We start from the raw sequence: 7,418 nt of genomic DNA, 5'->3' as shown, positions 1-7,418 counted from the left end.
AAATAAAAAAATATTTATTTATTTTGTGTGTGTGTGGCCAGTTCAGCCCACCAGGGGGCGGGGCTGGCTGGCATGTGGTGCTGGGGATCGAACCGCGGTCGCTGTGCTTTTGCTTAGCTTAGGTTGTTCTAAGAAGGTGCTTTAGACCACTGAGCCATCTCACCAGCCCCTAGCACTTCATAAATCTTGACTTAAATGTTAACCTAAAATAGCGTCAGGTGGGCGATACAAAACATGATACCTTTTTATCTACCTCAGGAAAAGGAGTTATGTTTAAATGTTATATGTATTATGTAGAACTTATATTTGTTCTTTTATTTCACATACCCACCCATATACCATTTAGTCTTTTTAGCCTTCAGTGGATGTTCCTAAAAACTTTTAACTAGGCCAACTTACACGTGATGTAAAAATAATACCTCAAGTCAGAGTTTTACTTAGCCAGCTATCAAAAGGTAGGTGGTAGTCACTATAATGTTCCTAGTAATAAGTTAGTATACGCAGTAGGCATTATTCATTAGGTATCTTTAATTGACTTTATGAGCTGGGGTTTGGAAAATACAGAAATCATTTACATAAAGTATAGCTACAACCATTTGTCTTTGGAAACTAGCTCCCATGGAAAAAGTCCTTAGGAGTTACATAGATCTGAATTCAAACCCTGCTTCTACCTTTCATAAGGTTAGGCAAGTTAATTCAGTTTTGAGATTTATCTAAAAGTACCTTTTTTTCTCAGTACTAAATAGTATGTTAGCCAGGTATGGCGATGCACACTTGTAATCTCAACTCTCCAGAGGCTGAGGCATTGCAAGGCCAGCCTGAGGTACATAGTGAGAATCTATCACAGACAAATAAAATATAGTATGTTGTTGCAGAAAACTTCAAAATAGGGAATGTCCCCCACACCTTTCAAAAAAGAAAAAAAAAGTGGGCGGTAATTCTCCATTCAAACAAAAACTCCTGCCCTGTAGAGCTTACATTCCAGGAATGCAAAACCTAGAGCAGCCTTACTGTTCACCAACAGAAATGGAGTATGTCCCAGTCTATCCATAGTGTGTACTCTATGGCAGATTAAAGAGGAGTAGTGGGGAGCATGCAGTCTCCGCGTTCCAGATCTTGGCTCTGTTCCTCGGTTACGTGACCGTAATGACTTCTTGAAGCTTCAGCATCCTTATATAGCAGCAGTCCCCAACCTTTTTGGCAACAGTGACTAGTTTTGTGGAAGACAGTTTTTACATGAATTGGGGAGGTTGCTTTCTTTTTTTAGTTAGTGTTATGTTTGAAATGTGTAATGACTTTCCTGGACAGTAGCATCGCTGCCTTAGCTCCATCTGAGGTTGTCAGGCATTAGATTCTCTTTAAGGAGTGTGACCTAAGTCCCTCTAGATTTCTTGAATGTGCAGTGCACAGTAGGGTTCTTATTTGAAGGGAAGTGGAGCTCAGGTGTGATGTGAGGGGCTGTTATTACAGAGGAAGCTTACTGTACATCCCCTGCAGCATACCCAGTTCCTAACAGACCCCTGAGCAATACTGTTCATAGCAGAAGCTTGAAAAAACGTCATAGGGTTTTTCTGAAGATTTAAGTTAGATGTGACAGATACAGTACTTTGCATACAATATGACACATTGTAAGTACTTGACAAACATAGTTGTTACTGTTTTTGTGGTACTGGAGATTGAACTCTTGCCTGTGTTAGACACTCTTCCACTGACCTACATCCTAGCCCTTATTATTTTAGGTTGAGACAGGATCTTGCTCAGTTACCTAGGCTGGCCTCGAACTTGAGCTCCTCTAGTGGCTCCCAGTGCTGTAAAGTACAGGCAAGAACCACTGGATTTGGTGCTAGTATTATGACTTATTTTTGTATGCTGATACGGAAGAATTTCCAAGATAACATTGTAAAGTGAATAATGTAAGGTATCAAAGGACGCTTATTCTGTTATAAAGTAAGATTTCATATGTGTGTGCTGATGTACAAATACCTTTCTCTTGAGACATATCCAGGAAAATATTAAGTGATGAATTTGAGGAATAGGACTGGGGATTGGAAATGGAAAAAGACACCTTTCTGCTTTTAGTTACCTTTTTGTGGAGCCTTGAGTTTTTAATGGCATGCACATATTGTGCTTATTTTGTTGAAAGATTTGTCCCTTAAGTCATAAGTTTTGTTTTTGTGGGGTATTGTTGGTCTTTTTTTTTTTTTTTTCATATTGGAGCTTATGAAAATGGAGAATTGATAGAAACATAAATGAGTGTTTTCTTGCGGGGGAGGTGTTTTCATGTCATAATTGATAGCATAAGTAACTGCAGAATTTTGACCTTTCTACTTTGCAGTGAATAGCTTTTTAGAAGTAAAAAAGGGTTACTTGTTTTTGCTTTATTCTGTGAACAATCTCTAGGGTTAAGAAAAACTGCTCAGAAGAAGCAATTCATGACAGACATAACTGATATCAGGACTTAAATTTATTCATCATATATCTTAATTGGATATTTAGGATTATAGTGTGATTAAGAGATCTTTGTTTTTGAAAGATCTTCTCGCTCTCTTTCCCTAGTCTTTTCATGGAGTGTTAGAGATGTCAGTGTAAATACATCTCTGTCTGGGCTGCGGGTGTTCAGTGTGTTACAGCTCAGTTTGCAAAAGGTTCTTATTGCATGTGATAACCTTATTTTCAAATTACTACTATTGAGAATTTTTTTGGAACAGTACGTCATGTAGAAGACATTTGTAATGAGGATTATCTTTTTGTCTGTTACTAAACAAAAATCTTTTGAAGTAACTTTCATTTAGCTTATTTTAACATCTGTAATCATCAATTAATTGGTAGTGTGATGGCTGATTGGCAGGGGTTTTCTTTCATAGCTATTTATAGTGTCATATCCAAATAATTAATGACATCTTGAATTTGATGAAATGTAAAATACAGCAGTTTGCTCCACACAATTTGGCCCCAGAAACACTGAGGTAATGCTAAGGTAGCTTACATTAGGGTTCACTGTGTGTGGAGCATATTATAAGTTTTGAGAAATTTACAGTAGCATGTAACCACCATTACAGTATCATATAATAATTTCACTTATTTAAACATCTCCTGTGTTCTACGTATTCATTGTTGCTTTCTTCTCCTAACCTTGAACAACCATTAATCTTACTCTCTATGGTTTTCCTTTTTCCAGTACTATATTGCTATATCATTGGAATCATATACTATGTAAGTCTTTCAGATTTGCTTCTTTACTTGGCAAGAAGTTTACATGGCTTGTTTAGGATTTTTTTTTTAATTACTGAATAATATTTAACTGTACAAATATGTAATACACACATTTGTTTACCCCTTCACTTGTTGAAGGACAGCCTCTCACTTTGAAATTTTGTCAGTTATGAAAGGCTGGACATGGTGGTATATGCTTGAAATCCTGGCACTGGAGAGGTTGAGGCAGGAGGAGTGCCATGGGTTGGAGGCAAGCCTGGAATACATAGTGAGATCAAGGGCAACCCACACTACAAACCAAGACCCAGTCTCAACATAACCAAGGGGGAGGGGTGTGATTATTTAGCCTTTTAAAGATAATTAGATTCCACCTAGAGCCCAGGCCTGGCAGCCCGGGCCTGGCGTGTGAGAGACTGCCCAGGGCCTGCCAGGTCCTCATTCCACCCAGCGCCCAGGCCCGCGTGTGAGTGAACTTCCTTCATCAGACAGGCCTGGTATGGAACCCTGCAGCAGAACTCCCTGCAGAGAGGCTAGAGGCAAGACCCACCCAGCTGATCCAGAAGCAGAACATCTTGTCAGAGTGTCACAGAGGGTTTACCTCCAAGGGCTGCAGCAGGAAGAAGTAGAGCCCAATAGCCAGATCCAAGCCACACCCACCTGGAGGAGTTTGAACTTGTGGTGCTAAGATAATAACTATCTAAGCTCTTCATCAAAGGTCAGAAGACAGGGCTATACAAAATGACAAAAGAGAAGAAGCAAAATGCGTTCTCAGGCTCCAAGCCCATCTGGAACAAATGCATGAAACACTAGCATAGAAGAAATTGGAAATCACACACCTGAAATCACTGAAATGATAGCGTCTGAAGTAAAGAAACAACTGCAGAAAGGTGTGGAGGAAATCAGATCAGAAAAAATTTCTGAAGTAAAAAAATAACTATAATGAAAGAAGTACTAAGTGCTTCTAAAGAAGACACTGATTAAAAAAAAATAGAGAATAGAAATTGATGGAATCCTTGAATGAGCAATATAGGAAAGAAATAGAAGGCATGAAGCAGATTCAAAGTGCTATACAGGAAATTAAAACCTCAATCACAAGCTGGCAAAACCGTTTGAAAGTGAAAATAGACTTTCTGACCTTAAAGACACCATTGCAGCTAGTGGAAAGGTAAGAAAAGATCTCTTAAAAACAACTAGGATGCAGGAAAAAATAATTCAACATCTGCAAGATGATGCAAAGATAAACAGCATAAGACTAATAGGCATCGATGAGAAAGAAGGAGTCAATACAAATGATATAAAAAGAATATGGGCAGAAGTAATAGCAGAAAACTTCCCAAATATGGGCAGCAATCTAACACTCAGTAACCGAAGCATATAGAACTCCAAATAATGTCAATCCAATTAAAACCATACCCAGACATATAATAATCAAGATTTCAGAAATTCAGCACAGAAACAGTGTACTGAAAGCCACTAAAGAAAAGAAACAAATCACATTTAAAGGAAAACCCATCAAAATAATGGCAGATTTCTCTTCACAAACCATCAAGTCAAGAAGAGCATGGAGCAAAGTACTTCGTCTTGCAAGAAAACAAATTCCAACCAAAACTGATATACCCTGTAAACTGTCTTTCAAGTATAATGGAGAAGTGAAATACTTCCATGACAAAGAACAACTAAAGAATTTCATGACGACAAAGCCAAACCTACACAGACTACTACAAGATACTCTAGAGAGGGAGCAAAAAGACCACAGCTCCATGAATGAGAATGGAAAGAACCCACCAAATAGAGCAAACAGCTAAACACAGGAGAATAAGAGGTATACGAAAGCAATCTTTCAGTTATTCTTTTGTATACAGCAGCAGGATATTTCCAGCATACTCTACAAATGGACTTCTGCACCTTATGAGTCATAATTTTGTCCAGGTCTACAGGGTGGATATCAAGGAAATAGCAGCAGCTCAGTCCCACAAGTGACACCTGGCCACCAGTAAGCATCATGGACACTGTCCATGTCCACGACACACTAGGACTTTGTGCAATATCCTATCCCCAAACTGTTAGAAATGCTGGTTATATATTTGCCATTCCAGTATTTTTATTATGTTTTATTCTTAGTAATTCTTTACTACCATGAAAACTTTTTTTTTTTAAATTTTTTATTTATTTATTTATGTGTGTGTGTGTGTGTGTGTGTGTGTGTGTGTGGCCAGCTCAGCCCACCAGGGGGCGGGGCTGGCTGGCATGTGGTGCTGGGGGATTGAACCGTAGTCCCTTTGCTTTGCTAAGCTTGTTCTAAGTAGGTGCTTTAGACCACTGAGCCATCTCACCAGCCCCAAAACTTTTCTTAATTATTGTGAAATACTTAATTTTTAATATTTAATTTTCTGAATATTGTTTAATCTTAATTAGTTTTAAGATTTATACTGTAGCTTTGAATTACAATCTACCTAAAAGACATGGTATGATATTTTCTTCTAGTATTAGAAACTTTAAGAATATATTTCCATTTTCCGTTGACTTTATATTACCTCTATGTCTTACACACACACACACACACACACACACATACACGAAGAAAATATGTATGTAACTGGATATAAGATTGATACTGTTTTATAGAAATCTTCAATGACCTTTTAAATGACTTCATCTAATGTATTTTACATAGTCCCTCATAACTACTATTTTGAGAGCTCTTTATTCTGTATCCAGAACCATACAGTACCTTCTCTTGCCTTCTGGACTATGGTCTTTGTTATTTTCTATATGATATGTCTGGAGGTATTAGAATATTTCGAGTTTGTATAACTGGAAAACTTTCAGTTTTTAAAGTGTTTTTTTTTTTTTTTTTTTTTTTTGTGGAACTGAGGATTGAACTCAGGCCCTTGCGCCTGCCAGGCAAATGCTTATTATACTGAGCTATCTCCCCGACCCTTTCAAAGATGTGTTTGTTAAGTATAAAATTCAGTGAGGACAATTGTTTTTTTTTTCAGTCCTTTGAATAAATAAGTCTAATTTCTTACCCACTTACTCTTTTTTTTCCTAAAATGGAATAAGATGATATTTAATTTCATTCTTCCATAGCTAATATTTTTTCTGTGTATGTACTTTTTTTTTTAAAGAACTCTGTGTGTGTGTGTGTGTGTGTGTGTGTGTGTGTGGCCAGCTCAGCCCACCAGGGGGCGGGGCTGGCTGGCTTGTGGTGCGGGGGGATTGAACCGAGGTCCCTGTGCTTTGCTAAGCTTGTTCTAAGTAGGTGCTTTAGACCACTGAGCCATCTCACCAGCCCCTATGTATGTGCTTTAATGATTTTTTTTCTTTACAGTTAGTTTTGGACAGTTTCATTTTTGTGTATCTTGGTATGATTTTATTCAAATTTCTTGTGCAAAAGGTTCATTTTTCTTGGAAATGTGCTATAATTTTAACTAAATTCAGAAATTTTAAATTTTTGAATATTTATTGCCTAACTCCTTCTTTGAAAATTCTAATTATATGAATATAAGTTTCTTGATTTTGGCACAGAGTGAACTATTATATGACTGATCTGTAAACTCCTCATGTTTATTTTATCTTAGTGTGTATGTTTTTGCGGAACCATGGATTTAACTCAGGCCCTTGCACTTGCCAGGCAAGCACTTACTCTATTAAACCACCTCACCGGGCCCTGTGTGTGTATGTTTTAGGGAAGTGGGCACCACCAGGCTGAATCTCAGTTGCCCTCTCAGGGTGCCCCAGGGGTGGGGGCGGCACAGCAGACCCTGGGGAACTCGAACCCCTGGCCTGTGTCCAGTCTCAATTGCCCTCTCAGGGTACCCCGGGGGTGGGGGCTGCACAACAGGCCCAGGGGGATTGAACCCCTGACCCCTGTGCCTTCTTGCAGGCGCTTTAATCCCCTGAGCTATTTGACTAACCCCCCCCCTCCAATCTCAACTGCCATCTCAGCGTGCCCCTGGGGGCGGCTTGCAGGGTGGGGGTGGGGGCTCAGTAGGCCTGGGGATCAAACCCCTGGCCCCTGCACCTGCTTGCAGGCACTTTAATCCACTGAGCTGGCTGGCTGGCTGTCTTCTTGTTTATTTTATTATTATTATTTTTTAAGAGTTTTTTTTCTTTTTTGGCGGAACTGGGGATTGAACTCAGGCCCTTGCACTTGCCAGACAAGCGCTTATTCTACTGAGCCATCTCCCCAGCCCCCCTTCATG

General features: G+C 39.1%; 1 protein-coding gene across 7 annotated transcripts in view; it reads left to right on the top strand.

Annotated features, from left to right (window-relative positions):
* Dock7 (dedicator of cytokinesis 7) overlaps positions 1–7,418 on the top strand; it is a 246,024-nt gene that overhangs the window by 8,141 nt on the left and 230,465 nt on the right. For all 7 annotated transcript variants that reach the window (XM_023718310.1, XM_023718311.1, XM_023718308.1 and 4 more), the window contains exon 2: positions 460–465. The gene's annotated coding sequence lies outside the window, so the exon portion shown is untranslated. The remainder of the gene's footprint in view (positions 1–459; positions 466–7,418) is intronic.

The sequence above is a fragment of the Octodon degus genome, unplaced genomic scaffold (genome assembly GCF_000260255.1).
Source record: "Octodon degus isolate 3935 unplaced genomic scaffold, OctDeg1.0 scaffold00057, whole genome shotgun sequence".
Taxonomy (NCBI): domain Eukaryota; kingdom Metazoa; phylum Chordata; class Mammalia; order Rodentia; family Octodontidae; genus Octodon; species Octodon degus.
This window is presented reverse-complemented; position numbering and strand designations above follow the sequence as displayed.